The following is a 10,523-nucleotide window of genomic DNA, read 5'->3' as shown; positions in this document are numbered from 1 at the left end:
ACATTTTTTCAAAATGAACCGCTTAAAAGCGTAGGAACTTTCAGAGTGATCCAGTATTTTATTTATGGGAAAAAGAAGATATCTTTCTTACCCTTGACGAAATTAGTGAATAAATGTCTACATGTTTCGAAGAGTGAGGAGAATATAGAGTTTAAGAAGTCATGTACCTACGTCCCTCGATTTTTACGTATTCTGAAAGGTGCACATTATCGTAGAAGTATTTTAATTTCAAAGGAGAACTCGAAATTCGAATTATCGACCAAGTTACAGCCACCGGAACGAAACGGGTCGTGCAGCTTCAGAGGCATCATTACAGAAGTTTAAACGCGTTTTTCTTGGAACAGCACGTTTCAAGACGGTGGGCATGATAACTGCCTCACCGTTCATTCGATTAGCTTCACCGTTTACACGCACATTCTAAATGAGATTCCTTATCGGCTTACGGAGGCGTTTTTTAAAGAAATTCGACCATTTCTGAACGACAAAAGAAAGTGCACGAATTTCTAAATGAAAATCACGTCTTACTTTTTTCTAGAAAACTCCCTGATAAATCTGGTGCACGAAATGAATTGGCCATTTTTCCCAAAGAATTCGAGAGAGTTTCGTCTACCGCGGCGTACATAATAGATTCATTAAACGTACACCGACGAGCGATCGAGGCGATAAAACCGAGACAGAGACACGGTCGCGAGAATCGGCGTGTGTCGTCTCACGTTTTCGAAGGAAGAAGCGGCTCGATCCCAGCGACGATAGTGTCGTTTGCCTAATGACCGCGATACCATCAACCGACCAATCCGATTCCCGATAGGATTCCACATCCTACCTGCCTTCTTCGATTCACGGATTCCCTCGTGTCTCTATCTCATGAAAGGAGCGAAAACACCTTTTCACCGAGTTGCTCCGTGGCGCTAATGAATTTGTCCCACGGGAATTGAATTCGAAATTTCAGCTCTGTTCAACCTGAGAATCGAACCTGACTGACTTTGCAGCAGCAGCAGCAGCAGCGGCATGTTTCCTAGAAACAGAATCGTTCAGAATAGATCGTTTGGTACGTGACGGAACAATTTTCGCGATGAACCATGACTCTCGGAGGAGGCCAGTCCAGTTAACAAAAGAGGAAAAACGCATTGTGCCCGGAGTTAATTGCCGCGCCTTTTCACTCGCACAATGCCCCTCGAATGAATAAAAAATTAGCCTGGCGGAACAGAAGCGGCGTGTTTCCTTTTTTTGGAAGAATGCGCGCGTTCAACGCGCTCGCTGCCCCGGATGCACGAAATGGACAGTGCAGTGCTGTTACGCGTTCAACCCTCGCGTTTGCACACGATGGTTGAACCGTGTGAACGCGACAAATTCCACGAAGTTTTACTTTGCTCCGGTGCTCCGTTTCGCTTAACCGCGATTTTTCCGCTTCTTTCGCTGGACAGTTGCTAAAAGTCATTCTGAATCCATGCAGGAGAGAGAGAGAGAGAGAGAAATTAGAGAGATAGAGAGGAGGAGAGGAAAAGAAATTAGAGAGACAGAGGTGGAGAGGGGGAGAGATTAAAGAGACAGAAATATAGAGAGGACAGGGAGAGAGACGAAAGGGAAAGCGATTAAAGAGGTAGAGAGATAAAAAGATAGGGAGGATGAGAAGGAAAGAAATTGGAGAAACAGAGGAGGAGAGGGAGAGAAATTAGGAAAACAGAAGAGAAGAGAGAGAGAGGGAGAGCAATTAGAAAGAGAGACAAGGGAGGAGAAAAGAGAGAGGTAGATAGAGCCAAAGACAAAGAGAGAGAAGAATCGATTCAGGAGCGTGTTGGTAATTAGTTCGACAGCGTCGCTTCGATCGGAACGGATCCGAGCCGAGTTCGTATGCATTATTCGGCGCACGGCCGATGCAAATCGCGGCGATCCCTCACACGGGGTGTCACGATCGCGCCACGGCGCGATCTACGGCACACCCCGCGTTCGCTGACTGATTGCTGTCATATGTACGCGCGCACGATGGATTAGAACGCGACCCCGTTCGTGACGCGAAATCGAAAATCCCCTCCAGCTCCACAAGAACACTCTTCCTCCACACTCTACATTTCAAACATGAAACGTCACACCACCAACCTTTCTATCCTATTACCCACTACAGAGAACACCGTGTACCTAACATTTTTCACCAGAAAACAGAAGCTTTTAAGACACGTTTCACGTTGCTCGAAATCGGCCTGGTCTCTTTTCAGATTCCTCGGCTAGATCCATCACGCAATCGCCGCGCCGTTCGAAGATCGCTATCGGCCAGGAACGGAGCCGACGATCTCTCCCAACTACCGTTAATCTCGTGTAGCGAGCAGGCGCGAGAAAACAAGGGGCCCCGGTTATAGAAGAGGAAATTGAAGCTTTCGTGGGGCAAAGACGGAAGAAAGAGGCAATTACAGCGGGCCACGTAGTAAAGTGGCTATTAGGGATTGAGACGCGCGTCGGTCGATTCACGAATAACGTCGAGTCATCTAAATTGGATCCAAACGATTCTCACATTCGTTCCCATTCCACGACACGTCCAAAATCGATATTTCTTTCTCTTTACAATTTCCAACGAAAATTCACGACACGCCGCGCCGGCGAAACGTAACTCCTCGCTGTTTAATGTATGATCGATACGCGGCTAACTACCGTGTTTCTTCCTGGGGATATAATCGTAGAGGATCGTTTCAGGGGAGAAAAGCGTGACAAAGAGGACCTCGTTGTTGCTGCGTGTAAAATCGAGAGGTTGACAGGTGTTTTTCTTTCTCTTTCCTTTTGGTCACTTGTATGTGGTATAGTTATTGAATGTGAACTAAAGTTGAATAGCGACTGTGGAATTATCAAGATTTGAAGGGAATTACATGTACTTTATTGAATGTGAACTAAAGTTGAATAGCGACTGTGGAATTATCAAGATTTGAAGGGAATTACATGTAATACTTTACCGATGTATCGTCAGTTCGATGCCAGTTTGTAACTCTGTCCTTCTAAGGAAGGGAGGTAATTAAATTTTGTTCCTTTTCGTTGCACCTTCTTCCCCAGTTTTCGTGAATTGGCGAGAAATTAAGTAGGTAACACTTGTCGTACGTCAATTTAAATGTAGGAGCTAAGTGAAACCAAGGTAAGACTTAATGTTAACCAAAACCATCTGCTAATTCATAGTGGAACGATTGACGAACCACCGATCGTGGTTAATGACAGATTGTGCGCGACAGTGATCACTTCTTATAAATTTAATAACATCACGGAAGGAACGAAGAGCTTCCTTTCAACAAAGGCATAAATAACCACGTTCTCTGATCATCAAAGCGTATTAAAACCAGTGGATCGTTCTCCGATTAATAAATATCATTTTCACTAAAACTACAAACGTGGAAAGTTTTATTGATACCTCGATCGTCTCGTCTACAACCACCTAATGTTAATGTAACGATATAATAAAAATAACGAAACCTAGTCCCCCTCTATTTGCCTCGCAAATCTGCCGTTTACGAGAAGAACCTTACCAATTCATTTTCTAAACACCCTGTGTATTTTTACCCATATACGAGCCACTCAGAAGCCAAAACGATTAACCCTTCGACAGTTTACTCAAAGTCAAATGTCTAACTGTTTAATTCAAGAGAGACTCTTAGGAAGAAAGTCAGAAAAGGACGAGATGTTATCATAACTATGACTGTGTATCCCGTGTTTTACAAAGATACTAGATAAAGGTAAGTCATAATTTTATTAGACTCTCAAAGGGTTAACTCCCCCTTTGAAATTCTTCCAATTTCAGTATCAAATCACATACACGGTGCTTAAATCTTCACAAATAAAAGACATTTCACAAATTAAATTTAACGAACGCAGGCTCCTCATTGTCTCGCATACACGATACCTGCCAACATTCCCGAAGAAATGCAATTTAAATCGCATAATACTTTCCATTCTTCCAATTTTGGTGTCAAATCACATACACGGTGCTTAAATTTTCACAAATAAAAGACATTTCACAAATTAAATTTAACGAACGCAGGCTCCTCATTGTCTCGCATACACGATACCTGCCAACATTCCCGAAGAAATGCAATTTAAATCGCATAGTACTTTCCATTCTTCCAATTTTGGTGTCAAATCACATACACGGTGCTTAAATTTTCACAAATAAAAAATATTTCACAAATTAAATTTAACGAACACGGTCACTTCGGCTCCTCATTGGCTCGCATACACGATACCTGCCAACTTTCCCGAAGAAATGCAATTTAAATCGCATAATACTTTCCGTACGAACATAATAGGTGTCCTAATAATTATGAACGTCAGTGGTGCGCTCGGTAGTCGGCATCGCGACGTCCAACTTGCCCCTGCATCTCCCGCTGGATCGTCGATCTCTCTCGCGGAGAGTTGTGTAGTCACCGTGGAGCCATTATCCCGCCAGCAAGTGGGTTTATTAGGAACGCAGCGGGGGTGGCCTCCGGGTAACATCGACACCACCATCACCACCACCACCCATCGACCGTCAGCAACAGGAACAACAAACGATCACACAACGCCGTGAATCGGTCAGCCTCGTTACCGGTCTTCGTCGTTGCTTCTTTCTTTTCTTTCTCTTTCCTTTTTTTAATTCTATCCATGAGCTACCCTGTTGAAGAGAGGCTCGACGAGCATCCCCCTGCCACGGCCCATTATTACGAACAATTATTAATGGCCGACGGGCTTTCGCCTCGCCTCGTCAGTCGAACGAAAACGATCGAGTAGCGGTCGAAGTGAGAAGCTGTCGGCTGCTACCGGTCAACATAGACGCCTCGACCAATTTGTTCGCCAGGCCTACTCCTGAGTTTAAACTTTCGCCACTCACTGTGTTCGCCATTTGGTGGACGTGGAAGCTGTAGATGGATATCGACGGAATAGTTGCGATCGGACACTTTTTGCATTGTGTTCGAGAGAAAATTTTTAGTTACGTGAGATCGTTAGAGCGAGATCGTGAAATTAGTTAGGTGTCGAGACGATCGAATTGACAGAAATTTCAGATTAAATTCAGACATTCTTAGTATCGTATTCGAGAGAAAATTTCGAACTGTATGAGATCGTTAGAGCGAGATCGTGAAATCGGTTAGGTGTTAAAGTAAAGTTGTTTGTGGTGTTGAGACAATTGAATTGACAGAAAGATGAACTGAAATTCAAACACTATTTGTATCACGTTCGAGAGAAAATTTCGAACTGTATGAGATCGTTAGAGCGAGATCGTGAAATCGGTTAGGTGTCGAGTCGATCGAATTGACAGAAATATGAGCTGAAATTCAGACACTCTTTGTATCACGTTCTAGAGAAAATTTTGAGTTGTGAGATCGTTATAGTAAAATCGTGAAATCGGTTAGGTGTCGAGTCAATCGAATTGACAGAAATATGAGCTGAAATTCAGACACTCTTTGTATCACGTTCTAGAGAAAATTTTGAGTTGTGAAATCGTTATAGTAAAATCGTGAAATCGGTTAGGTGTCGAGTCAATCGAATTGACAGAAATACGAGGGATTAGGGATGAATGTTCGAATCCCACTAGCAAACTTAGCTTTATTTATTTATTTTATTTTTAGTATATAATCCAGATACAGTAAGAAACAGTTCGTTGTGAACATTAGTGTGCCATATAATTATATCTGAAGGAGGATTGGGGTTTGAAAAAGTCCACCGATACGCAAAATTTATTCGCGTTCATTATTTTGGGATTAATACAATTAAATTGACAATAAGACGCATTCCAAATAGTAATTAATATTTGCAAAATTTCGTCTTGTAAATGAAATACAGTCGACCAGAAGTCGTTCTCTTATTCTAAAGAAACTGAAAGTGGAATACAGTGCGCGATTCTAACAATAAATGCGGCGACATCAGTCGGTTCTACAGTTCGAGAATTTAATTTCCTCGCCGTTTTTATCGGCGATAATAATGTTTCTTCGAGAGGTTAAAGCACCAGTGGACACGTGGACAGTGAAGAATAAGTGCTAACATTGTTAGAATCATAATGTACGTAAGTTTTCTATTTCTGGGTGACGAGCTGGATGACATAAGTGTGTCGCGATTTATATAGATGACAGTTCTCCTTTTCACAGAAGACACCCGCAAACACGGTAAGCCTGTAGTTAAACTTTGCTTTGTTTGAAATTAACTGGACGTCTAAAGTTTCGAAATATGTAAATAGGTATAGAGTATATTTCAGAAATAATTTATCCTGAAATTTCCCGCAGTTTCAACACTGTCTTTCAAAATGAACAGCTTGGAAACCGCGGGAAATGTCAGGGTGACCTAATACGAAGGCAGAAATTCGAGAAAAGTGATCAAACTCGCAGATACATTTCTCAAAATTAACGCTTGATTATTCGAGCGGTTGTTCCAAGTGTATTTCAGAGGTTACGGAGTATTTTGAAAAGAACGTGTTTTTTCCTAGAAATACAAAGACAGAAATCTTCGATTTGACCGATCTCCTGCAGGTCATTCAAAGCACGTTTCAGAAAATGCGAGATAATTTAAAAGAAAGGAATTTTTCTTGAAAATGCGAAGAGAAAAATCTTGGAGAGAAGTAGTTCTCAAACTTAACACTTGATTAACCAGCAATTTCGTTGGTAACTCGAATTTCGAAAAGAACGCGATTTTGTTGGAAACGCGAGGACAATAATCTGGAAGGAAGGAGATCTTTCTCAAACTTAACGCTCCGTTGGCTCACGATTTGACCGATCTCGTGCCGGACACTAGATCCCCAGCGGAATGTCCGCGGTGGCCCGCTTCGGAAAGGCGCGCTCAGGCAGGGCGCATAGCGTAGCGCATAGCCGAATGCCTGTGCACGCGCGATCAATCGAGAGGAACAGAGACGAGAGACCTGTGTATAAATATGTTCCTCGATGCCGGTTTACCAAGTAGACACCGTCTAACGTATACTTTCCCCCATGGTAAGCCAGCAACTACTTAAATTCAAACAACGCCGTGATCGATCGCGACGTAATCGAACGCAAACTGATTCGCGGGCGTCGCTTCGACATCCAGGTGAAACAAGAGGTGAAGAACGTGTGGTCGTGGTCGCATTAACACGATCCAAAGCAACTAAACCAGTCTTAGGGTCGCCCGTGTAGACGAGGGAGGATATAAAGGTCCGTCGCGTGCTTACGAAACCGGCCTCCTGTCCGCTCGGCAAACAATCGAGCACCTTTGACAAAAATGCATCTGAGCAGCTACCGGTAAGCCTGGTCTTTAAATATTTCTGTTACGCCAGCTGGAATCTTGGACAGGGATTTATCGACAGGCAGATACGTGTCGACACGAACTCGAACGACGACGAGTACGACGACGACGACGACGAGGAGGACGAGAACGACGACGACGACGACGACGACGACGACGTATGGAAACGGTAGCTGAGAAAAGAGGGGAAGAAGAACGACACCGTTCGTTCAGCCCGTGAACGGACAGCGATAGTCGCGCGAAGATGTCGTGTTGATCGTTATTAGCAGGTAAAACATGGACAAGACCGAGCGAGAAGACGAACGCCGCCCGAAGAATAAGAAAGCGGAGAAAGGCCGGTTGGAGAGAAGAGAGGTTGCCCGAAGGACAGAGAATGGTGCGTAAGGTGGGAGAGGAAAAGACGGGGCAGAAAGGCGAGAAACCGAAAAAGAGGAAGAGGTGAAACAGTGGGTTACGCGGGGGAGGGGTTATCCGGAGGGAGGAGGACGGAAGGTTGGCAGAAGTGGTCCCCCAGGTGAAGGAGAGGAAGGCATTGTTCGCTGGTTGGACTCCGTTCGAACCCTCCCGCTGCGCAAGTTATTTGCCACGATTCTCCTTCATGATTTTTACTCTAATTTGTAACGACAGGAACGGAGCACGCGAGCTACATTCCCTTCTCTCTCGTTCCTCCGCGTCCTCTTAGCCCTCTCTGTCTCCCCTTTTCACCGATGTTCGCTGGATCGGGAGCATCGGTTCGAGAACAAGCTACTCTCTGCCTACTATTCCGAGACCGGAGTCCATCGGCTATGCCTCTCAACGTCGTCGTCCATCGGGGGCAAACCGAGTGTGTGTGTGTGTGCACACGTGAAAGAGAGTGAGAGAGAGAGAGGGCTACAATGGACTCCCTATGATTTCGGTAGCGGTGTTTTTTGTCAGCGGCCAAACAAGAAGCTGCCATGGTTAGCCTTGATCGATGGCTGAACTTAGCTGAGTAAGCCTCCGTTTAATTAATTCTTTAATTACTTTTCCAGGCTACAGAGGGGATCCGCGGCTGATTTCTGATCCCTGATACGGATACCAATACGTACGGTAGCGCACGCTCGCTGACCCTGTGCACGTTTCAACGTACCGGTGTCGTATCGTACACGCTCGTACATCCATTTCTCTAATCTCGATTGAATTATTTAAAAAGTTCACCAATTTCCATATAGAAATATGTTTCTACACGATTCGAACCCAGGCTCGCACACGCTGTCGCAACTAAAGTGTAGGACTGTTGTCCGCGCGTATTCGGGTAGCCAGGCTTCGCGATATTTACCACAACACAGGGATACCCGTAACATTCGTTATGCATGGTGTGTTCATCCGTCAAGGTGGTTAGCACGCAGGGGGCCCGTGCGGCGCGAAGAAAAGGGCCACGTCGTAAAATTCGGCAGGGTAGTCGATCATTGTTCTTGGAGGCTGGGCCATTGCACCGCTCCCCATTCTCTGCCTCCCTACCCACCCACCTAACTCTTTCACGCGCCTTTCCACCATCCGACACCGACAGTCGCACCTTTCGAACGCGTTTTAAAATTACTCGTTCGACCTTACGGCGAATTCGGGAGTGTTAACGAGGACGTTAGCGGGTTGACAAGGGCGGTGGAGTTAACAACGAGATTACCGTGTGTCGAATCTCGCCATTTCGATGGGAAAAATTAAGGCTCGGATCGAAGATCGTCGTCTTTACTCCAAGTGGAGGATTAATTTTTCCAAGATCCTCGTGTGTTACTTAATACGAAAACGAAGTGGAGGATTAATTTTTTTTTTTCATATTTTAAAGAGTCTATGGTCGGTTAGGTTGCTGATGGAGGAAATAGGTAAAGATGCGTTTCCTGGGAATTATAATGGACTTTTAAGCTTTTTTTTAATAGCTTCCCTTGTGTGAAGGTTTCACAGTTTCTGGGAAAGACTTTTTCTGCAATTTGTAGTAATTTTAGATAAATGAAGCGTTTACGGTTACGCGAAGGGTGTAGTTACTGCGTAGCACGAGTTGTGAATGCAGGAAGATTTGAAAAACCTGTGCACTTGGCAAGTTGCTTCATTAGCTTCATTGTATGATTTAAACGAGTTGTTTAGGCAGTTTCAATTTTTGAACAGATAGACTCAGGCTGGACGTTGTAAATACTTACACAAATATTAGGTGTACAAATTAATTCGGCGCCTTGTTTCGCAAAACCTTAACAAACTCATCGACTTAAACCCGCTAGATTTTTTCAAAGAGGAAATTCGTCAATTACCCAATAAATCAGACCATTATGAACACTAAAATTGTGTTTAATTTTCCATAAATAAATATTTAAATTCGTGAAAAAATTCACCGAATTATTATAATTTGTACACTTAATACAAGCTTCAGCTGGGTCTAGCGAAAACACTCAACGGTCCATTTCACTACAGCGAAGAAGCGTAGGTGGCAGACAAGTCTTCGAAGTAAAGAACCCACTTAACTTCTCGCGAAGAACTGTGGAACCTGTAAGTAAAACTTCTCCGTTTCCCCTTTTTCCACTCTCTTTAATTTATTCACACAGACTCCTATACACAAACACTCCCATACTTCGAAAACTTCGTATGAAACAAGCTTCCTATAAAAGTCACAAGCGATCTGGTCTTATCGTCGTAAGATTCCTCTTATCTGTTAATCCCGACTCTACCCTGACGCTACCAGTCACCAACAGACCTAACTCCGCTAACCAAGTAACGAAAGCAAAGAAAAAAGAGAGGAAAGATGGAAAATGTGGCGAGAGAAGAAACAGCGGATGTAAGGTAAAAGAGAGAAAAGTGAGGTGTTGCTGGTGGACAGGGTGCGAGAGCAATAAGGTGGCGCGTGAAAACGGCCAAGTTGGTTTGTCCTGTAATCAAGGGGCGGCCGGTATAAGGAAAATCATCGAGGACAAGCGTGTGCCCGTTGCTCGCTAGCGGCTCAGAAGAGGAAATTCAACACGAAACGTACGAGCCGTTTACGTTTACGGGCGCGTGTTGGCGATCCAGCGGGTCTAAGGAGGCGTTAAGAGGGGCAGCCTCGTAAAATAAGGCGGCGACGTGCTAGATACGAGGCTCAACGGCGCATCGTAAAATCAGTCGGTGTCGGTGCTACGGCATAATTCTTCGGGGCTGTGAGCGGCCCCGTGAATTTCGCGACCGCGGACGAACAACCGGCCAGAGAGTGTTAGAACGACGTAATTGTTCAGAGGAGATCGTTCGAATTCATGGTGTTGCTGGGTTGTATTAGGTCATGCGAGAAGTTTGAGGCTTTCAATTCTTTTTTTTTTTTTTTTTTTTTTTTTTTTAAA

This window comes from Habropoda laboriosa, unplaced genomic scaffold (assembly GCF_001263275.1).
Source record: "Habropoda laboriosa isolate 0110345459 unplaced genomic scaffold, ASM126327v1 scaffold88, whole genome shotgun sequence".
Lineage (NCBI taxonomy): Eukaryota > Metazoa > Arthropoda > Insecta > Hymenoptera > Apidae > Habropoda > Habropoda laboriosa.
This window is presented reverse-complemented; position numbering follows the sequence as displayed.